General features: G+C 37.4%; 1 protein-coding gene and 1 long non-coding RNA gene across 2 annotated transcripts in view; both read left to right on the forward strand.

The window, feature by feature from the left end:
* Nucleotides 1-24,044, forward strand: part of PDE4D (phosphodiesterase 4D) — a 407,986-nt gene that overhangs the window by 87,948 nt on the left and 295,994 nt on the right. The gene's annotated exons all lie outside the window — the stretch shown is intronic.
* On the forward strand, nt 722-22,267 carry LOC115619460. Its single transcript, XR_003995026.1, has 3 exons — nt 722-776; nt 9,859-9,890; nt 22,257-22,267. It is a non-coding gene; the product is annotated as an uncharacterized LOC115619460 (long non-coding RNA).

The raw sequence follows: 24,044 nt of genomic DNA on the forward strand, positions 1-24,044 counted from the left end.
ACAACATACATAGCCTTGGCAACCCACAATTTGACCAAGTTTTAGCAGACAGTTTTCACTAGAGGCCTTACTATTTAACATTTCCTGAGCATTGCTCACACCTAGCCCCCAGCTCCAGAGCATGGCCACAGTAAAGACTACAACTGTCTTCTGCAGGAGGCCATCACCTCTGTATGGCACAGGATCCACATACCTCACATGGATGTGCTCTCAGCAGGAGCTCATGTATGCCTAGCGTGGCACATGAGCCAAAAACCATCGGAGGCAGCTGCTCTGCCTTGTCAGGTCCCCATGGAACTCAGTCTCCGGGGCATTGCAGTGCCCCTACTTCAGGCTAAAGAAATTGCTTATCAGTTTCACATGCTCTGTAAAAATTAGGACCACCCGGCTCCTGTGTAGTTGCTACCCTGTTTATCTTGAGGAAGAGAAGTCCAGTCTGCAATGTGGAGTCACAAGTACTTTACTGCCAGTGGTGGAATTTTGTACAGTATATTGTCTCCCTCTGTTCTGTGCCAGGATGGGGGGCAAGGAGAGGGAAAGAAGGTGCAGGGTTCTTTCTGAATCTCATCAAGAAAAGGCCTGACAACAAATGGCTTAATATGATTACACCTTTATTAAGACAGAAAAATAAAGGGTAGTCAGGCGTTGGAACAGGCTTCCCAGGGAAGTGGTGGAATCACCATCCCTGGAAGTGTTCAAAAACCGCATAGACAAGGTGACGTGGTTTAGTATCGAACTTGGCAGTCTTGGGGTAAAGGCTGGACTTGATCTTAAAGGTGTTTTCCAACCTAGTTGATTCTATGAAGAAGAGGAATACAGACAGCAAGTAAATCTTGCATCCCTTCAGATGCTGGGCACCCTTTGTTCACACAGCATCAGACAGAGCCCAAATGGGTTTTCCCACAGCAGGCTGTGTACTGCAGAACAGGTTCTACTCATGGAGACAAGCTCTCTCATGTGGTCCTTTTAAGCTATTATATAATTTGACTGCTAGAAAACAACTCTGTTCCCAGAGGATGTTCTCATGAGAACTTGGTGCTGAGTGGTTGGATAAAGGCAAGGCCATGCAGGTGGTGTGATCACAGCACCAAGTGGAAGCTGCCCACAGTCTCCCTGTTACAATCAAGCTGGCTGAGGTTATTCTGCCAGGATATGTCTTGCCCCAGGATTTGTACAGCACAGCACTGGCTGATGCCTGCTTAGGTTAACTGTGCATGTGGGATCACTACCTACTAAATGTACAGCAGTCTCTTGGTCAGCATCAGTACATTCTGCCCCTTGACCTATAAAGAGTTTATGTTTTCCATATTATGAGTTACAGGTGATATGAACAACACATGGGTTTCACAAACCCTAAGTATAAGGCCCAATAGAGGAGGCATGGCCTGTTAAAGATCCCTGAATTCTTGAATACAATGTCTTCTGCAAGGCTCCAAATACACTGTCTTGATGAAACTGCACTGTAATCACATCTGGCTGTATTGTATAAATTTAAAAGCATTCCTACCATTTCACTGTTCCGTGAAAGACTACAACACTAAACATAACATAAAAGTATTAATTAGAAAGTGAGAATACTGGAAAATTTAAAAATGTAAGCTTTATGCCTGGGCAGGTGGCTTTCATTCTTCTCCCTGTATACATGTATTGTGGTGCAGTATTTAATTATTCTTACTTAGTTTTTCTTTGTAACCTGTTTTGCTGGCATGTAGGATAGCATAATCAAGGTTCATTGAAGAATGACAGCAGCTAAAACAATTTTATAGCAAAAAGCAGCAGAAGGATAAAGACAGAAAAACATTAGAGATACTAATGGGAGGGAGACCATTTAATCTACAAACACTGAACTGATATTAAATTTATGTAATGTATTTGGGGCAAGTTGCTCTTGAGTTTATTTTTGCAAGTTATCATTGTAAGCTAATAGTTTAAAAGACTATGTTCAAAATTCTTTTGGTTTATATTCTATTTTCTTAAATTCTTTTTCCATTTTGTATAGCCTCCCTATTATTGTCTTAACAATACAATTTTATCTACCACTTTTTTCTCATTAATTTTATTCTATTTTCATCTCTACTTACCTAAAATGTTTAAGAAAGTGTAATATAACTTTACGATGAAGAACAGCAAGAAATGTACTTAGTTCTTTGCAAACAGGAAAGAAAACATACCCCTTTCATTGTATTAACAGCATCAATGATAACATTACAGAAATTGATCTCTTTTGCGACTTTTACTTCATTATGATAGCAACATATGATGAACAATTGCCCACAGACATACTAAACAGAGAATCCCTGAACAAAAAGGATTAATCACTTTGTTTTTCTCCTTTCTGACCCCACTTGGGCCTACAAGGATTCTGGCGAGGGACTCTTCATTAGGGACTGTAGTGGTATGACAACGGGTAATGGGTTCAAACTTAAACGGGAAGTTTAGGTTAGATATAAGGAAGAAGTTCTTTACTGTGAGGGTGGTGAAGCACTGGAACAGGCTGCCCAAGGAAGTTGTGAATGCTCCATTCCTGGCAGTGTTCAAGGCCAGGTTGGATGGAGTCTTGGGTGGCATGGTTTAGTGTGAGGTGTCCCTGCCCATGGCAGGGGGGATTGGAACTAGATATTGTTAAGGTCCTTTCCAACCCTATCTATTCTATGATTCTAAAATACAACATTTAAATAATATAATTTAATATCAGTATTTCCTCTGTCACCTGATCATCAAAAAAGTACTTTGCAAATACGCGACTTAAGTCTGGGGTATCAATTGATGGAAAATATGAAGCTGTGTGATCAAAATGAGTAACAGGCAGTGAAGAAAGCAACTGTAGAAACACATTTTCTGTCCCCAGCAACTGAAATATCTATTAAATATATTTACCACTACATGGCTTTCTAAATCTGTTAGTACTGTTGGAAGCTGCACACCATAGGAAACAAAATGAGACTCTCTTAAATAGGCCAAGAAATCAACTATTTAATGCAATGAAATATTAGCTGATGAAACAAATCCCTGTTTCCTTCTCCTTTGTTAGATAGTAAAAGATGTCAGAAACACAGATTTGTTTACAGAAATTTTACCACACATTTCCTAGGCGTAGTTTTGGATTTAAAAATGGTGTCTTGGGGCCATCAGCTTCAGAAAATGGTATTACAAATGTAGCCAGATAGTTCAGCTACATTTGTTTCATCCCAGAGGTTAGACCCAAAAAAGGCTTATTTAGGCAACACTATAAAAAGAATAATTTTTAAAAGAATGCCACTTTATAAATCTGGTGAAACACTAATAGACTTGTTCAAGCTTTGGGAAAATGATATTGACGTTCTGGTAGTCTGACACAATGCCAAGAAAAACTGAAGATGCAAGAAATGCTTTATTGCAGATTATAATATTCTTTCCATGTCCATAGGAAATAAAAATACTAATTAAAAAAAAAAAAAAACAACAAACCACAACTTTTAAAAAGGGTAGTTTCATTACTATGCCATCTCCTGCTGAATTAGAAAATGTTAAAGAAACAACTTTATTAAAACCTTCTTTCCACAGTTGTTCTTATTTACCTCTTTAGTTTACTTTTTCACTCGAAGCTCTCGCAACTCTAGCTAAGCAGCAGCAAACAATGAAAAGCTTAGGAGGCCAAAACAAATATTTAAAACAATTACATTTATTCAGGAAGAGAATTACATTTATTCAGGAAGAGTCTGGTCACAGTTTCTTGGAATCAAATGTGAAGTTATATATCCATTGCTAAATTATATAATTGATATGTGTGGTTTTTTTTTTTTTTTTTTTTAAGTCTACAGAATGCATAGGCTGACATACGAAAACTTGGGAACAGATGAACAATTTAGCATTGTATTTGTTAGTATTCTATGTATTATTGTTGTCAATATGTTTTAGGATGCATTTAAGGACTTTTAAGAAATGTGTAAAGTCTTAAATAAGCAGGATTGCTTGACAATTTTTTAATGATACAGGACTTTTCTGAATCACTACCTGAAAATCTTGAGACACTGCTGCTGAAAAGTATAATCTAATGACTGTGCAGTAAGTTTCAATTCAGTGGGAACTGGTCACTTTATCTTCACCCAAATGCAGGAAGAGTGTGAAACTAATAATTAAAAAAGGGCCAATAATTAATAAAGACATGTATTTGACTATGAAGAGGAAAGTTTTCCCAAAACAAGGACTGAGCAAAATTTTTATCAGAAAAATATTAATTTGTGATTTATTGAGTCTTGTCATAAGCGTTAAATTGTCTCCCAAGGAGTTTTTATGTCACTTCTAAAAATCGTAAATTGAAAACGAATTCTCTTGAACTATTATTTTGAAAAGTCACTGTTAAAATCAGTTGTATCATAACTGCTTAAAGAAAGAATTCCCACATGCATTCAGCTGAGAAAGATGTTGCTGGGTCCATAACCTATCATGTAATATGTGTTATCTTATTGAATTGATCCCCTTTGGTACAAGAACATTTTATCAAAGTAGTAAACATTATTGGTGCTGATTACCGTTGATTACTACCCTGGAAAAATATTATGTTAAGAAAGAAGTTAATAAGTGACCAGAAATTATATTGTATCTAAGAACTCTGAAATGTAGTCATTAGAGTTCTGGAATAGAGAGACATGCATTATACATAATTACACATTATATATAAGTTATTGTATAATTACAAAATTTTATATGAAAGATAAATACATTATTGGTTTTGCACCTCATCATTCAGCTTCATTGAATCTACTTATTTGAATCTAGATTATTCAAGTAGTATATTTAAGCAAAAAACTACACAAACTGTTAGTTTGTTTAAATAGAATACTCTCATATTCTGCTTTTTAGAACCACTGTGAAATCTCTGTTAAATATTGGGATTTATGCTTGTTAGTTTCTTCCAGAATAATAATATGGCCAGCTGCGGCTGAACACTGAGAACATTCCTTAAGTTAAATGTGTATTTCTTAGATAATTATGCAGTTTGTAACTTCAAGAATAAAACATCATCTAGACTCTGGTTAAGTATAAAGTCATGTTAAAAGTAAATCACATCCCTCCAAATTATAATTTTATAAAAAGGAAACCTTTCAGACACATTAATATACTGTATGAATGTTTTACAGTTTAACAAGTAGTGCTCTTTCTATTTGTAGCTTAAGGTAACGCCAGGTATTTTTTACTTCGCTTCCAGGATCTGATGTGATCTAATCTCATGTAGTCTAATCTAGATGGCTCAGTTAGGTTTCAAATGATTTTTAGTTTATTCTATACCTTTTATATTTGTGTCTAGTAGTCACTTCTGTTAGTTAGTCTTCTGTTTACTATGAGTTCAATGGATGAATGGGTTTCTCCCATTCTATTTCATGAGTATAATTTCATGAGTAGAGAATGAGTAATTGCTAAATTAATGCAAGCTATTCTGATTTAGATTTTGTTTGTTTGTTTGGGTGTTGGTTTTGTTTTGCAGATAGACCGTTGTGTATACTTACTGTCAAAGCTTTGCAGAATCTAAACTGTTATCCTAATTCCTGATCAAACACCTAAAGCCAGTACGCTGAAAAGTAAAGGAACAGTAGCTTATTCTCCACAGCCTAAAGAAAAAAAAAAAAAAAAAAGACAAAATTGCTTCTTTTATTCAACTTGCTTTTGTCAATAATGAAATAGAAAAGCTGATAAATTTTCCTGCTTTACCAGATATTACCTTCTTTCCCCCAAACTCCCAAAGGCTGAATCTAAGTTCTGAAGTCTGGAGGATACAAAGAAGTCTTGCAAAAAAGAAACGATACAAAGAAGTTTCAGTTATTTGCATTCAGTTGAAAACCATATCCACCACTATTTTTCTTTAAGTATCTATCTATTACATTAGTAGATCTTTTTCTATAAATAACTCTAATAACAGCAAACACTCTGAAGAGCACATTTCTGTATTATAACTAAATTTTAGTTTCCAGTGAAATGCATCTTTCCAGAAACCTTGAATAAATGTCATCCTTAAATTTTAAAAAATTCATATTTAATATTTTAACATCATAAGAATTATAAAAAGCTAGGAATATTATTATATTTCTACTGAACTATGTAATTACTTAAAATATATGCAGGTATAGTGCACCTTAATTAGTAAAAATAAGTATGAACTTTTAAAGGAGATGAACATTTCTTTAGGTAACACCATGAAAAATGCAAATGAAAACCTAGATTTAAATCAATTATTTAAATAATTATTTCCAGATGCTAATTTAAACCATAATTAATTTTGGAGATTTAAATAATTTATTTAAATCTGTCCAACTAAATTAGAGGAGCTAGTCTTCCTTGTCTGTGTTCAAAGAACCTTTACTCTAAGTAATCAGAATGCCTAATTTCCTGAGCAAGTTTTGGATCCAGACCTTAGTACATTTCAGAGCCTGATGCTCAGACTGTCCTCATGCCATGAATTTTATGAAGACTGGAAAAGTCATCCATCTATCCTGCAAAATGCATCAGTTCCTGAGTGTGATGCTTAACCCACAAATTAAATGGTGCAGGGTGGCCTAAGTTGCTCTGGACTCTACACCAGATGGCATATGTTGTCTTTGCACAGCACTTGTCTCTGAATCCCTCTGGGTCCTATGTGATGCTGCTGTGACAGCAAGATAATTATTACTTTTTATATGTTTGTTCAGTTAAAAGTGTTCGAAATAACAAATAATAACACAAGCTGTAATGCAGCACACTGTCATTTTTACTATGTCTTGAGTTGTCACATAAGGGAATTTAGTGATACCTGGGGATCAAAAACTCTAGGGTAGCACTGGAGGATTGTGTAGGTCAAAGGAAACCAAACCTGACACAGTCTCGTCCATTATCACCTGCTGGCAATCATCTTTAGGGTGAACTACTTCAGCACCCTATCCTGGTTTTATTTTGGAGAAAGCTAGTTGGCGCAGTCTGCAGAAAAGCCAAGGAGAGATCATGGCTCCATGGCACACCTTTTCGTTGGCAGCGTGGGTGACAGCCTGTCCTGAGGCTGGCAGCATCACAGCAGGAACGCCATCAGTAGTTAAGGAAGTTCAGTCTTCATCCTGCATGTGTTTTGATCAAAAGTGACTATGAGTGTGGGGGCTGCATAGTTTGTGGAGCTAGATGACTTCAAGATTTGAATCTTTTCATCCGAAGTATGTTGGTCAACAAGAAACTGAACCTGAGCTGGCAGTGTGCGCTTGCACACTGAAATCAACCATATGCTGGGCTGTTGGAGCAAGTCCAGAGGAGGCCACGAGGGTGATCAGAGGCTGGAGCACCTCCCGTATGAGAGAACAGGCTGAGAAAGTTGGGTTTGTTCAGCCTGGAGAAGAGAAGGCTGCGTGGAGACCTCATAGCAGCCTTCCAGTATCTGAAGGGGGCCTACAAGGATGCTGGAGAAGAACTCTTCATCAGGGACTGTAGCAATAGAACAAAGGGTAATGTCTTCAAACTTGAACAGGGGAAGTTCAGGTTAGATATAAGGAAGAAGTTCTTTACTGTGAGGGTGGTGAGGCACTGGAATGGGCTGCCCAAAGATGTGGTGAATGCTCCATCCCTGGCAGTGTTCAAGGCCAGGTTGGACAGAGTCTTGGGCAACACGGTCTAGTGTGAGACATCCCTGGCCATAGCAGAGGGTTGGAACTAGATGATCTTAAGGTCCTTTCCAACCCAAACCATTCTATGGTTTTAAGTTATTTGGTTCTTTCTTGCAATTCAGGGGCATTTTCAGAAACCGATTCAGTACAGGTTATGGTTGCTGAAAAGGAATATTGTTCTTTACGCAACTGGGGACAATTGAAAACCATCCAGCCTCTTTGCTATATATTATTTAAATGTCTATTAACTGTATATTAGTTAAAAGTCGCATATTGGGGACCCATATATTTTGGTCATCCCAGTGCAGACTTTGAACTTCCAAACAGCTGTTTAATTTATCTTCTTCTTATTTGATAGCATAGTTAATGTTGAAAAAAATATTTCATTATAGATACGATGAGCTGTTGGTTTCAATACATTCTAGTCAACCTGCTGTGCTCACTTTTAGAGTATATTCTTAAATACTGGAATGCTGCAACTGATTAAACCCTACCTCAGACTTAGTGTTCTGTAACAAAATTCAATTTCTTTAAATATCAAGAAACATTGCAAATACTTTGATATTATCTACTTATTTAAGCCTAAATGAGAAGCATTTAGAGAATTACTGCAGATACTTAATTACATGATGAATCTCTCATATGTGTACCTTTAATCCTTGTCCTTCCCACCTTCATTAACTGGCCACGTACCAAGATTTCCTGGCATGGGCTTCAGTTAGATAATCTTTAGAAACATGCAGTGTTTTATTGCAACTTCAGATAAAAGAAATTACTTTGATATTCCATTTTTATTCTCATGTGTAGCAGATGTTTGACTTGTGTGTCTTAGTGGCTACATCATTGACTGCATAATGTCAGATTTCAGCTTTATTGTGATGGAAGAAAAGAGCAATTTTTTTGAAGAATAATACCTGTAATGATTAGTAAAAGGAATGTATTTAGTTACCTCAAATACTATGAATAATAAAATGTATTACACTCAACAGCAAATTCAAAAAATATTTTAAATCTACATGAGGCACATTAAGCCAGCAAACTCATGTTCTACTCTTAAAGGTTCCTGAAGTTTGAAAAAAATAAAAAGAAATCTAAATTAACACTTTTTTGTATGTCTTCAGGTGAGAGCTATGAGAGCTATCCTGAATTAGAAAGATTATTTCTTTGCCAAATTGAAATAAGTATTACTTCATATACACATACTCATGCCTTGCTACATTTCTTTTTAAAATGAAGATGAAATTTTATTTTTTACTTATTTGAATATTAATATGCATGAATGCACAGTTTCATGGAATATGCCAGAAGTAATTATAAGCGAAGAGCATTGAACAAGGGACAACAAGGGCCTGTGGGGATGGGACAAGGAGGAGTGGCTTTCAACTGACAGAGAGGGGAGATGAGATGAGATCTCAGCAGAAGGTTCCTCCCTGTGAGGGTGGTGAGACGCCGGTGCAGGTTGCCCAGTGCAGCTGTGGCTGCCCCGTCCCTGGTGGTGTTCGAGGACAGGCTGGATGGGGCTTGGGGCAGCCTGGTCTGGTGCTGAGTGTCTCTGCCTTTGGCAGGGGATTGCAACTGGATGGGCTTTGGGGTCTGTTCCAACCCAAACTATTCCATGATTCTATGATTCTATGAGCACGTAACCAGTGGAGCAGGCGTTCCCATTCCTGGTTCTCATTCTTGAGCTGGATCTCCCACAGCCATGGCAGGCTGTCCACCTGCTGATTAACCTGAGCAGTGATTGGATTAGATTGATCATGTCCTTTCACCCAACCAGTGTTCAATGCTCTTTTCTCCTGTCTTTAACAACTGCTTCCAACTATAACTGTTTATCCAGCTGCTGATTGGTGGAGCTGAACATGAGCAGGTGAAGATGCTGGAGCACAAGTCTGATGAGGAACAACTGAGGGAACTGGGGGTGTTTAGCTTGGAGAGGAGAAGGCTCAGAGGGGACCTTATCGCTCTCTACAACTACCTGAAAGGAGGGTGGAGCCAGAAGGCGGCTAGTCTCCTGGCCCAAGGAACAAGTGATGCGACAAGGGGAAATGGCCTCAAGCAGTGCCAGGGATGTTTAGACTGGGTATTAGGAAAAATTCCTTCCCCTAAAGGGTGGTCAAGAATAGGAACAGGCTGCCCGTGGCAGTGGTGGAGTCACTGTCCCTGGAAGCGTTCCCAAACCATGTAGACGAGGTCCTTAGGGACATGGTTTAGTGGTGGTCTTGGCAGTGCTGGGGAACAGTTGGACCTGATAATCTTGAAGGTCTTTTCCAACCTGGTTGATTCTATGATTCTGTGATTCCAAGATGGACTGTGAAAAATCATGTACCAGGAAATTCTTTCTGAATATTGTAAAAACCAGAAAATGCACAATTAGTGCATTTTAGAATGCATATTTCTTCTAATACATATTAGAAGGAACAGTATTAGAGATAAGTCTTGTTTTCTTGGGGTGTGAGAACTCAATCAATATTTAGTTCAGTCAAATGTAAAACCTAAACCAATGCTTGCGTCATCTGACATGAGAATCCACTCCGGGAAGTCGAATGGAAGGACTTGGTGGATCAGAGCAGAAATACAATCATTGCAATGAAGAGAGCTAATGCTAGTCATTAGCAGTGTAAAAAGGCGATTATAAGTAGACATATATTTTCGTTCAAGATGCTATGTGACCACAAGCACAAGATTGTCGAGTTCTCAATACCATTACTTGAAAAACAGGGCAATCCACAGATGTTTAAAAAAGGACTGACTTGGAAGTCTGGCATATATTTTTATGGCATCTATAGGCATGCTATAGGACAGGTCATAGACTTATCAAAGGCATAAATAGGAAGGGATTTGTTTTTGAACTAGAAAGGTATTTCTACTAAAATATTTTTATTGGTAACCTTTTGTAACAGAGATGCCTCTTGTTCTACAGAACTTTTTGTTGTTGCTCAGGCTTGAATTTATAACCCAAACAGAACAGCATATACTAAAAATAGCCTGAATCAAATTTTGAGCATGCAGAATCACGAGGGTTGTAAGGGACCTCTGGAGATCATCCAGTCCACCCCCCTGCCAAGGCAGGCCCACCTACAGCAGGTTACACAGGAACGTGCGGCAGGTTTTGAATGTCTCCAGAGAGGGAGACCACACAACCTCCCTGGGCAGCCTGTTCCAGTGGTCTGCCACCCTCAACGTAAAGAAGTTCTTCCTCATGTTGAGGTGAAACTTCTTGTGGTTTAGTTTATGGCCACTGCTCCTTGTCCCGTCACTGGGCACCACTGAGAAGAGTCTGGCACCATCCTCTTAGAAGCCTCTTGGCAAACAGTTTTGGGCAAAATCAGACCTTGCTCATGAAAGATATTATTGGATCATTATTAAAATAATTATTGGATATTGACTGTGGAAAGACTATAAGAGTCTGCAGAGAGCTAAAACACTTAACATGTATATTATTTCTAATCTGCTATGGAGAACTGTGACAATATTCTATCACTGTTTAAATTAGCAAGGTAATTACAGAAATTAAAAGAAAAAAACCACTTAAATGTGAAATGGTCTGTCCAACATCTGAAGTCTTTAGACTAGATCTCTTAAAAGAACAAACCCCCAAAGAACAATCCCCCCAAACCAGAACAAAAAAACCCCCTCATAAACAATCCAAATGTTTTAACCACATTTTATTGGGTTAGGTGAAGGAGTTCCTGAGCAAGACTTTGTTGACATTTGCTTTTTTAAAAAACTGCTGCTTATAGTGATCCCTCCCAGCTTTGAAATGTATATACCATACTATTTTACATATCCTACAGAGAATTCTAGAGGACAATCTCAGCAAAGCTTAAAAATAATAACAGTTATAAAAAATTGCTTTGCATTTCCAACCCCTACATTCCTTTTAATTTTTTTTTTTCAATTTTTTTTTTAACCAAATCTAGGCTCCCTTTCCCATGAAAGGTTGGACCATATGATCTTTTGAGGTCCTTTGCAACCTGGGCTGTTCTATACTTCTATGATTCTAAATGGCACTGTGATGATTTTGTAGTTCACCAGTATCTGAAAAGCAATTATTAATTCAGAACTATGGGCTTGCTGAAATGCTGACATTCCGAGTTTCAGCTCAGTATAAATGTTGATCAATGAAGCATTGCTTGTCTCTTTACATTAAAAAACAAACAAACAAAATACAAAGGAAAAAACTACTCCAAAACAAACAAAAAAGCCCAATAAATCAGAAATGACTCATCTTCCTCAAAATTTATTTATTTTTCTTGCAGAAAAAGGCCACTTTATGTTTTCCATTTTTCTAAATATGCCACGAGCTGCAACATACCCTGACATTGCATTCTTACGTACTTTGTTCAATTGTCCTAGAACATTTTCCATATCATGGATAAGGGCTTCTACTTTTGGTAGTCCATGTGTTTGTAATTTCTTATAAATACTGGCTGTTTCAGATAATTGCTGTTCTGGAATAATGCTGTCATGCTTTCTTTTCTATACACTTGTGAGCTGATTATCAGACACTTCAGGCATAGTATTGAACATGAATGTGCTGTGTAGTATCTTCAGTGATTTCTGCATATGAGCGTGCCTATAAATTGCCTAGAGACCTTGAAAATTGCACAGCTTTTAGTGAGTGTGTACAGTTTGGATATGTATTTTGAAATAAGTAGAAAATGCTTAATCTAGGTCTCACCTTGGGATTTCTACAGGATTGTTAGTCATTTGCAAACTGGTTATCATATAAACACACCTAAAACCCAAGAGACTCTGTTTTCTGGAATGGTGCCTTTTGACATTTTATCAGTAAAAATACAGAGCTTTAATGGTGGAGGAGGGGGTGTTGCAAGTAATTTTATCCCAGAAATCTGCAATTATATTTCTTGCATTCATATCTGAATTAAGCTGAATTTTATGGGGGGGGGGGGAGATGATGAATAATGAAAAAATTAGAGATTCCAGTTCCATGACTTCTTTTTGAAAATAAATAATTGCCATTCTGTTCAGACTCCAGTTCCATTAAGAAATACATTAAGTACTAATAATTTAAAGGTATTTTTTGTAATTATTTCCATGTATTTTTTATATGAAAATCTTATGATTGCATCTTAAAGCTTTATTATTAAAGTTATTAGTGAGACTCTCTTTAAACATTATTTCATACTGTATTCAAAGATATATTTTTCATGTTTTCATATTACATATGAAATTACGTATTAAATTTCCTTCTTTAGAAAATTTATGAATGGTCATGAAATGAACTTCCAGGAGAAACATCATGGTTTAAAAATAGTTTAGTCTAATGTTTAATTGCGATTGGCCCTCAAACTCATATGTAAGTGTCGCAAAGGAGTTTATTGTTGAAAAGTACTACATACACCACTGGTTTATTGCTTTAACTATATTATTTCTAGCTGACATTCATGGTTAGCTTTACATCTTTAAAACACTTTATAAAGAATAATTACACTTTGCAAAATCGTGTAAGATGGACCTAGATAGGACTGAAATCTCACCAGGAGTGATTTCTTTGTGTGGCACAGACCAGGTAGCGTACAATACTAAAGTAAAAAACTTTATATTGAAAACCTTTAGTCTTCCTTTCTGATAGACTTCATGCATAATTTTTTTAAAAGCCATTATTAATGGCTCATTATACAATCATAGAACAGTAAGGGTTGGAAAAGACCATGAGATTATCTAGTTCCAACCCCCCTGTCATGGCCAGGGACACCTCACGCTAGACCATGTCATCCAAGACTTTGTCCAAACTGGCCTTGAACATTGCCAGGGATGGAGCATTCACCACTTCCTTATGCAACGCACTCCAGTGCCTCACCACCCTCACAGTAAAAAACTTCTTTCTTATATCTAACCTGAACTTCCCCTGTTTAAGTTTAAACCCATTACCCGTTGTCTTATTGCTACAGTCCCTGATGGACAGTCCCTCTCCAGCACCCTTGTAGGCCCCTTCAGATACTGGAAGGCTGCTATGAGATCTCCACGCAGCCTTCTCTTCTCCAGGCTGAACAAACCCAACTTTCTCAGCCTGTCTTTATAAGAGAAGTGCTTAAGCCCCTGACCACCCTTCTGGCCCTCCTCTGGACTTGCTCCAACAGCTCCATGTCCTTTTTGTGTTGAGGACACCAGAACTGCATAGAATACTTCAAGTGAGGTCTCATGAGAGCAGAGTAGAGGGGCAGGATCGCCTCCCTTGACCTGCTGGTCACGCTTCTTTTGATGCAGCCCAGAATACGGTTGGGTTTCTGGGCTGCGAGCGCACACTGAAGCTGGCTCATGTTCAGTTTCTCATCAACCAGCACCCCCAAGTCCTCCTCCTCAGGGCTGCTCTGAATCTCTTCTCTGCCCACCCTGTAGCTGTGCCTGGGATTGCCCTGACCCACGTGTAGGACCTTGCACTTGGCTTGGCTGAACTTCATGAGGTTGGCATTGGCCACTTCTCAAGCATGTCAGAGTCCCTCTGGATGGTATCCCTTCCCTCCAGCGTTATCAACCGAACCGCACAGCTTGGTGTCGTTGGCAGACTTGCTGAGGGTGCATCATTCCCACTGTCCATGTTGCTGACAAAGATGTTGGACAAGATTGGTCCCAACACCGATCCCTGAGGGACACCACTTGTTACTGGTTTACAACTGGACATTGAGCCGTTGACCACAACTCTTTGCATGCAGCCATCCATCCAATTCTTTATACACTGAGTGGTCCATCTATCAAATCGATGTCTCTCCAATTTAGAGACAAGGATGTCATGCGGGACAGTGTCGAATGCATTATTATGGAGTATGATACTATTTTATCTATAGAAGACATCTGTGTACTGTTAAAATATTTACATGGAGAAATATATAAAGACTGAATGAAAAACACTGTGACTAGGAGATTCAGAAGATATTAATAAGCCTATGAAACACCCCAGAATAGAAAGTGTAAGAATAGTAAGTAAGAAAAGTGTAAGAATACTGGAAGCATTATGACATGATGCTTCAATGCATTTCAATTTCTGCCTGTTACCTTTTAATAAACGTATTTAAAGTTATCTGAAACATGCTTTGGTTGTGTCAAGATGAGCTGCACTACTGGGTGCAAGTTAAAATTTTAAACATCCTGAATTAATTATAGAAAACCTACATGCCAAGATTCCATGTTACTTAATACCAAAAATTCCATCTGCTCTGCTATGTTGAACGAAAAATAGTTTTGTGTGTAATAATTTTATTTATGTCTATTACAGTCCACCTTGTCTCAGTTTAGAACTTTTGTTCTTCAACCAGTGAACGTAATTTTTCTTCTTGCCAGCTATGAAAAATATGAATTTTATGCTATATATTTTTGCTATAAATGCATGAATAGTTATTGTAAATAGTTATTGATGTAAGAGTTATTGCAAAATATGTTTGAAAATTTCCTGTGAATTTTACTGCTTGTATATCTACAGATGTTTTCAGGGTTTATTTTTCAAGTTGTGTTCCATATGAGAAATAAAATAAAACTATGCTCATTTATCAGCTCTCTAAAGAATGAGCAAAAAGAGATACTTACTGCTCAAATAACAGAACCAGGACTTTCACATTCATTTCTGAATATTGTTTTCTAAGCACTAGACTGACAGGATGAGCAGGTGATCTTGGATTTAGGCAGCATTCCCTTCCATACAGATGCCATAATTTCTGCCAGATGGACCATTACTCACACTTGTAATCTACAACAGCCTCCTTCTCTAAGTAGCGACTGGTCATTTTATGTTGGGTATGATTTCTGCACTAATTTAATCTGGCATTGTACCAGTATATTAAAAAAAAAGCCAAAAAACCTCTGTGTTTTAGTTTTACAAGTATAGTGTGTATTAGACAAAACTAATAGATATGCAAAACATGGAGAACAACAGTGTTGGTTTAGTTCATACTGTGGTTTGGTTTTTGTTCTTTAATTCATTAGTGATCTCTCAGGAGCAAAGCAAATGCCAATACTGAAGCTAGATGGAAAAAGTACAAAAAGTACAAAAAGAAACTGTATGTGATAGGAAAGAAAACGTCAGAAACTGCCTGATTTTTCAACTGTTGAGATTTCCAAATTCTTATTTGTTCAGCGTAGCTGCTGTATGACTAGCCTTCTAGAGGACAAATGCAGATGTCCATATCTTAATTTAGGCAATTATCCTAGTTTTGAAAAATACTGATTTGCCCTTAAATTTTTCCTTTGGAAAATCTGAGCTTACATTAGTTTTTTAAAGAGAGTATTATGTCATATTCTTTCAAGTGATCAAACAACAACCAGTAACAATCTAAAGATGTCAGTTAGTTTTACCTTGGTTTAAATGCATGTTTAGAACTGTTTTTCCCAATCTTTTTGCAACCCAACATCACTTTAGCAAACTGGAAATTTTTTGAGCCTTCTTTAAGTAGTAAACTTGTGTTCTTCATAACAAAGATCTGTAAAATTAAACAGAAGGTTTTCAGTTGACCTGTGGGAAATGCAAGATGAATCACTTAATTACAAAAAAAAAAAAAGAAAAAAGCTTTCTTTCCTCAACAGAATATTTCTAGAGAGTGAGAGTCCTCTGGATGAAGTGCAGTGAAGTATAACAATAAGTGGTAGGAAATGTTCCAGCAACAATTTTTTATTTAGTCCAGTATTGGAACAAGTTTAATGTTAATACCTGACAAAATACACTAATATGAGTCATTGTGAGAAGATGCAAGGCAGTCAGCTGCTGACATCAGGCTTTATTTGTAATGATATATTACATTTTGATAACGTTTATTTAGTTGGCAACCTAAACTATACAGTGTACTGCATGCTCTCTTTCTCCTTTGTTTTAGGTAAGTTACCCCATGTGCAACCTTGCTAAAGAGTTTCATATGAGGACAGATAGAAGCAAGAGTTTGTAAAACTTGTTTATAAAGGAACTATGGCTACTTATCAGACTATCAGAAAATAATAGTAGTCTAGCAATTTCAGTTAAAAGAGGAAAACTGAAAAATTAATATTTAGGGAAAAATAACTTTCAAATATAACTTTTCTTTATTAAGCTTTCTAATAAGCTTTCTTACATTTTGTGTACATTGCACTTGATAGTTACTACTAAGGCATTGCAAATAGTCTATTTTAATATCATTAGGGACTGTGCTAGGACAACGGATAATGGATTCAAACTTGAACAGAGGAAGTTTAGATTAGATGTAAGGAAGAAGTTCTTTACTATGAGGGTGGTGAGGCACTGGAATGTGTTGCCCAAGGAAGCAGTGAATGCTCCATCCCTGGTGGTGTTCAAGGCCAGGCTGGACAGAGCCTTGGATGACATGGTTTAGTGTGAGGTGTCCCTGCCCATGGCAGGAGGTTGGAACTAGATGACTGGATGGAGTCTTGGGTGACATGGTTCAGTGTGTGGTGTCCCTGCCCATGGTAGGAGGTTGGAACTGGATGACTGGATGGAGTCTTGGGTGACATGGTTTAGTGTGTGGTGTCCCTGCCCATGGCAGAGGGGTTGGAACTAGATGATCTTAAGGTCCTTTCCAACCCTAACTATTCTGTGACTCTATATATTTGAGGAATTATTCAATGAGGCTTCTCAGGACTTCTCAGTTGACAATTACACTGGTAGTTGTTAACACCATAGATGGCGTTGGGTTATTCAGCATTTTCAGTGATGTAGATGCAGTAGGATTTGGACTTCGGTCTTTAGAAAAAGCTGCTATAAACTCATGCAAATTTGTGCTTCAGTCTGCAAACCAGAGAGGTTTGCTACTTAGATCGTCACATGTTTGCTCTTTATTTTACTCCTCTAAATAACAAATTAAAAAGAAACCAAGCATGGCTTTGTATACTGGGAATATTGGCCCATAATCTTTTAATAAATCTCATTAAGTACTTTGTAATCAGCTTATTATTCTGCTTCTGTTAAGAACATTTTAGTCCACCTCCCCATGTAATGAATAATAGTTTCCCACTGTTTTCTGCTTAATTTAGGACTGTAAACCATGTCAGATAAAGATCTTGTCTCTTTGATGTTTCTTACTTACCCTAAACATCTGTGATTCTATGTTGCCGTATAATACTATGTACTTATCGCTGAATACTTGTCCGTACACATTCCAGCTCCGTATGCACAAACAACAAATTTTCGTTTGGTAGAATATATTAGAGCAACATCTGTATGTGATTCCTGGGACAGTGGGAATCTCCTAAGACTATAAAAGGACTAGTTTCTCCTACCATCTGCAGCTGGGAGACAAAACTGCCGTCTGAATTAGCTTTCATTTGAGCATTCTGCAAATTAAATTATGTGGTTTCCTTACCACTCTGAGAAAACGGAAGTTTAGGGGTTGATTCTTAACCACTTAAGAAGCAGACACTGGATGCAATATATTTTTAATGGTGGGTTTTAGTTCTTGTATTCTGATCCAAGTTAAAAATATAAGTATTTTTGTTAGAATACAAGTTGTCACTTACTTAATGCTAGAAATTTGAGAAAGGCAATTAGAAAATAACTTCAATGTCAGTTTGCAGAAATTAGCTCTATGGGATCTGCACATCCAGTTATAGAGGGAGGGGAATTACAGTTCTGTGAATTGAAAAAAATAGTCCTGGAAGTACAAAGGAAGGTGTTGCGCAGGTGCAAAAGAATTTGGGGGGCTGAATGTTACCTGGTAGAAGGGGCTCTTCTGCAAGAGTGCTTGGATTTGGATAGAGATAGCCCAACTTTATTAAAAAAAAAAAAAAAAACAGTACCAGGAATTATGCTGCTATGAGAAACTTACTTGCTAGAGAGTCATAGAATCATTTAGGTTTGAAAAAAACCTTGTGGTCATCGAGTCCAACCATTAACCTGACACTACCGAATCCACTGCTAAACCGCGTCCCTAAGCACCATGTGTACACATCTTTTAAATGCCTCCAGGGTTGGTGACTCCACTACTTCCCTGTGCAGTCTGGTCCAGTGCTTGGTAACACTTTCGGTGAAGAAATTTTTCCTAATATCCAATCCAAACCTCCCCTGACACAACTTCAGGCCATCTCCTGTTGCAAAAATACCTGTGAACTGCAGTAAGGATTGGAAAGTCTGACAAGATAAATTTGATTGATTTCTTTATCAAATAGTGAAGCAACAGAAAACAGAAAGTGCGTAAACTATAAAAGCAATGTAAATAAAGAGAAACAGCAGCATAGATATGTGCTATAGGATTTGTCTGAGAATTACAGGAAACGGTAAATACCTTCCTTTGTCTTAGTTTTATTTAGGAAAAATATTTTGAACATCAGGACAGGCATGATAGATAATAAGGACAAAGGTATGTAAATTTAAATTGCTACAATCGATACGGAAGTAAACCTCAGGCATTGATGCTCTGAAGTTATGGGGACTGGATGATCTTTGTTGAAGAAATTTGAGAGAACTGGTACAGGAAATCTAAGTCTGACAGTAGGGATTGTTAATAAGATTATAAAGCAGGAGTAGTATGATAGTAAATGTGTTACTTGTTTTTAAAGAGACTGGAAGTGATCTAGTCAGGTACCACTGCTTTTCTCTCAAAACAAGTTCAGCCAGGCTGGACTTCTTCCCAGCTGGTTCGATTTTCAGCACATGGGGACTGCCTGCTCCTGCGCCTTAAAGATTTCATTCTTGAAGAAAGTCCAGCCTTCCTGGATCCCTACATCCTTCAGTACTGTTTCCCAAGGGACTCTCTCAACCAGCGCCCTAAACAGGCCAAAAATAGATAATAAATATAAAAAAAAACCCCACCTTGACACGCTTGTGAGGTGGGCTGATGCCAGCCTCATGATGTTTAACCAAGCCAAGTGTAAGGTCCTACATCTGGGTCAGGGCAACCCCAGGCATAGCTACAGGTTGGGCAGAGAAGAGATTCAGAGCAGCCCTGCAGAGAAGGACTTGGGGGTGTTGGTTGATGAGAAGCTTAACATGAGCCAGCTTCAGTGTGCGCTCGCAGCCCAGAAAGCAAACCATATCCTGGGCTGCATCAAAAGAAGCATGACCAGCAGGTCAAAGGAGGTGATCCTGCCCCTCTACTCTGCTCTCGTGAGACCTCACTTGGAGTACTATGCACAGTTCTGGTGTCCTCAACACAAAAAGGACATGGAGCTGTTGGAGCAAGTCCAGAGGAGGGCCATGACGATGATAAGGTGGCTGGAGCACCTCCCGTATGAGAGAACAGGCTGAGAAAGTTGGGTTTGTTCAGCCTGGAGAAGAGAAGCCTTCCAGTATCTGAAGGGGGCCTACAAGGATGCTGGGGAGGGACTCTTTGTTAGGGACTGTAGTGGTACAACAAGGGGTAATGGCTTCAAACTTAAACAGGGGAAGTTCAGGTTAGATATAAGGAAGAAGTTCTTTACAGTGAGGGTGGTGAAGCACTGGAATGGGTTGCCCAAGGAAGCTGGGAATGCTCCATCCCTGGTGGTGTTCAAGGCCAGGTTGGATGGAGTCTTGGGCGACATGGTTTAGTGTGAGGTGTCCCTGCCCATGGCAGGAGGGTTGGAACTAGATGATCTTAAGGTCCTTTCCAACCCTAACTATTCTATGATTCTAAAATGGAAATATCAGTATCAGTAAAGAATTTTAAGTCAGATGAGGAGCTAGTATGAGAAGACAACAAAGGACTGTCCAAAGGCAACTCTCATTTCGCAAGCAAAATGTTACTAGGGTTCTAGGATTTCACTTAGTATTTTTACTCATGGCTTTCCTACAAACAGTAGGGTGTTTGTAGTGACACATTGCACTAGTGACACATTGATATGACTCAGTGTTTGGGAAACTATCAATATACAGAAGAATCAGATAACAAGATCTTGGAGTAGTTCAGTAAAAGGGAGTGTAATACTTAGAAGATTTAAGTCCTGAAACTTTTTTAAACTATGAAAGAAAATAAAAAGTCTGTTGACACCAATGTGGATAAGGTGACCACAAGGGAAAAACAAGTTCAGTGACTCAACACTACTTATTTTACATTTGTAATTTCTAACCCTTTTTATGACATAATCTCAATAGTGAAATTATTTGATTTTGCAGGCCCTGAAGGTCTTGACATAATACAGTTATTGATGACTAAGTTACAGACAGACAGAAATTCTTTACTCATAAATAAAATTAAAACCAACAAAACCCAGGTATATCAGGGCGAATAAAAAGATTTTCATTCATTAGTGAATATTACCTCTCAAATACCTGACTTCACATTCTGATTTCAGAAAGAAATTATACTAATATGGATCATGTTTTTTCTCAGAAAAGCTATATCAAAGTTTCTAATTTGACAGAAAGCTGGAAGATCTAGAATGTTTAATATGAAAATATGGTATTGCAAAATTCACTAGGTGTCTGGAGAATTTTCAGGAATCCTCATGTAGAAAATAATTTAAATTTTCTCTTATTTCAGTTTTTTGAAAGCAAAGGAATTGCCATATGTCTATTCCCATCTCAAAAGTAACAAGAAATATTTTCCATGAATAAGCAGCTCCAGACATAACGGAAATCCGCTCATTAATGATTCTGATAAGGTGATCTATAACTCAAAGCTTTATGAAGTTTTTATGAGATGATTAAAAAGATAATTTAAATGTTCTAAACCATATTATAAATCATAAATGAAAATTCAATTGATTGAACTGTGTATTTGTGTACTAAAAAGTACACTAAAAGGTGTACTTTTTAGAAAAACAAGGTATGTTAGGAGAAATGACATGTCAGGAATTTTTCTGCACTGTTAACTCCACCATGTAAGCTCACATGCGATTTTCTCAACATTCTTAGCGTACTCAGGTTTAGGAAAAAAACCTCTGAAAATAGAAGCCAGTTTTATCCAGCTGTGGGCAAAATAAGTAATCTGTATTGTAGCATCACTTATTAAATTGAAGAAAAAGTACTTACAGAAATAGAATTATCTTAAATCATATGCTTTGTTTAAGCTTGTTCCTCTAGAATGAATATAATATAATTTTGTATCATACTACAGTTAACTAATATTTACTGGAATATATTGAATTTCCCATTTTTTTCCAAAATATGAACAAGTAAAATTTCATTCCACCTTGTAAATTAAGATTCAAGTACTCTGAATTATGTTTAATTTGAAATAGAGTATGACTAAAAATAATGCACAGTAATCTCCATATTTTAGAATAGGACATGAATATTCACTGGAAGTGTATTTAATCTGACTTCAGCTTGTTACACTGTATAAATAAAAAGCCCCTGTCATCATTTTCTCAATGTTTCAGTTTTACAGTCATCAAAACAGACAATTGGTTTTCTTAAACAACTTCTGCCAACCTGTTTCTGGGAATTTCAGTCGTACCTAATGTTTTCACTGAGGTGAAACTTTAGAATTTGTGGTTACCAGAAGTCATTTCCAGTTTCAGTGCAGGTATACATCCAAACTGCTAATGCAGTGCCAGCAACATATTCCATAGCAATGAGTTGAATAACATGACTCTTTACAGAGAGCTCAAATTCTGCTTCTGATCATAAATAAGACAGCTAGGACATAGGAGGCAAAATGACTTGATAAATATGAGCTTAAACTCATTCCATTTTAATATGTTAAATCTCTATTCTGTCAGCAGACTAGACTGGTTGCTTTTCTTCTTCCTGCTTTTCTTAAGGAACAGGAGATTTGTGGGTCAGTAGCTGGGCAGGAAAAGAGATCAAATGGGAAAAGAGAGACCAATGATCTGCAGTTCTTATTTACATTTCTTTTGCATACACTTAAAGTTTCTGTTTATAACAGTAGAATCATCTTTAAGGCATCTGAGCCCGATCAGATGCAACAGGGAAGAGATGAGTCTGTGAGCAAAATCAGTGCTGCCTAATCTGGGGAGATAGTTTGCTATGCAGGACAGTTATTCTTCTTCAGGCATCACTAATCAGTAGTATCAGGGGGAGTAAGAATATTTCTCTTCAAATTAGACAAAGAGGTAGTTCGCTGAGATATCTCATTATATCTTCCTGAGATGTAATGGCATTTCTTTCCATACCAATCCATCTATTCCAGTTTAAATCTATGAAACTTTAAAGGTCTTTTTACGTCAATTACAGGAAATAAATGGCACAGCAAAAGTATAGTGAGAGCTGACGTTTACCAAGTGAGATGAGGAAACTAATTATTTTTAATACACCTGAGCAGATCTTTTACATTTTAGAATGAGATTACCTGAAACCATTTCTTTCTGTAATTGAAGTAGGGAAAGAGAGAGAGACAGAACAGGCCAAGAAGCTAATAGAAGACCCATCAAATATTAATTTTCAAAGTTCTTGACCTGAAGATTCTCTGGACTTCAAAAAGGGCTAAGGCGTGGATGGAGAATGTTCTACTCAAGCTACATTTATAGTTGAGCACATCACTTTCAGAACAAAAATATACTTGATAACTAGCTCTTCTTAAGGGATAGCCACAAGCTCTTAGCAACATTACCTAATTCATTATTGTTGTTCAAAAGCGTTTTCAAAGTATGTTGTTCAAAATATGTTTTTTGAAGTTTTCTCATTTAGTATTCATTTCAATTAGACAATTATGGCTCTAAGCTTTCAAGCCCTGAGGACAAGTTATGTGGAGTGGGTTGTATCCATACTGCATAGCACTTATTTAGGCCTTCTCTGGGTACAGAGAAACAATTTTTCTCTGTCATTTTTCTGTTCAAAGTGTTCAAAATAATGTAAGGCTCTGTCAGAACCCAGTGGAATGGTGTTTTTATAGCATGGCACCAAAATGCATGTGGCTTGCCTTATGATTTGTCATGAAGATGTCTGAGAGTGGAAGGCGTGTAGGGATGCAACAAGACTCTGTAGGAAGACTAGAGACAAATAAATCTACTGTTATCTGGACTGCTTGTAGCAAATTGCTTCTGAAGTTGCACAGGTTTTTCTCTCTGAAGGAATAATTTACTTACTGCAGAAGGGGGTCCAATAGTTAGCTAATTTTCATGCAGGGCACATGGTAGAGGAAGAAGACAGGAGAAAAAGCTGAATTATTTGGTTTGACATAGACTCATGTAACACCTGTCTGTGAGTAAAGCAGTCTAAAATGTGGTAAGGAGCTTATCCAGCTTATCTGCTTACTCTGTTGAGGATTCTGAGGAGTTGCATTTGTGCCTTTACTTTCAATAATATTCTTACAGAAAGTAACTTCTGTGGACCTAAAAAGTCCTATGACTAAAGACCTATCACTTGGATGATTTCCTTTCACTGTATGCAGTGGGAAGGATTTCTTACTGCTTCATTAACAAATTCATTTTTCAATCTATATGGTTTTCATGGAGAATTTATAAATAACGAAGGGATTCTAATCCTCAAAAAATATAAAAGAATCCCAAGTATGCAGAATTGTCAGATATATACATTATATTTTCATAATATTGCAGATTATCAGTATTAACATTTGACTTACTTTTTATTCAGTTCTTTCCTTCTGTTTTGGGCAATCTCTTTATTGG

The sequence above is a fragment of the Strigops habroptila genome, chromosome Z (genome assembly GCF_004027225.2).
Source record: "Strigops habroptila isolate Jane chromosome Z, bStrHab1.2.pri, whole genome shotgun sequence".
Taxonomy (NCBI): domain Eukaryota; kingdom Metazoa; phylum Chordata; class Aves; order Psittaciformes; family Psittacidae; genus Strigops; species Strigops habroptila.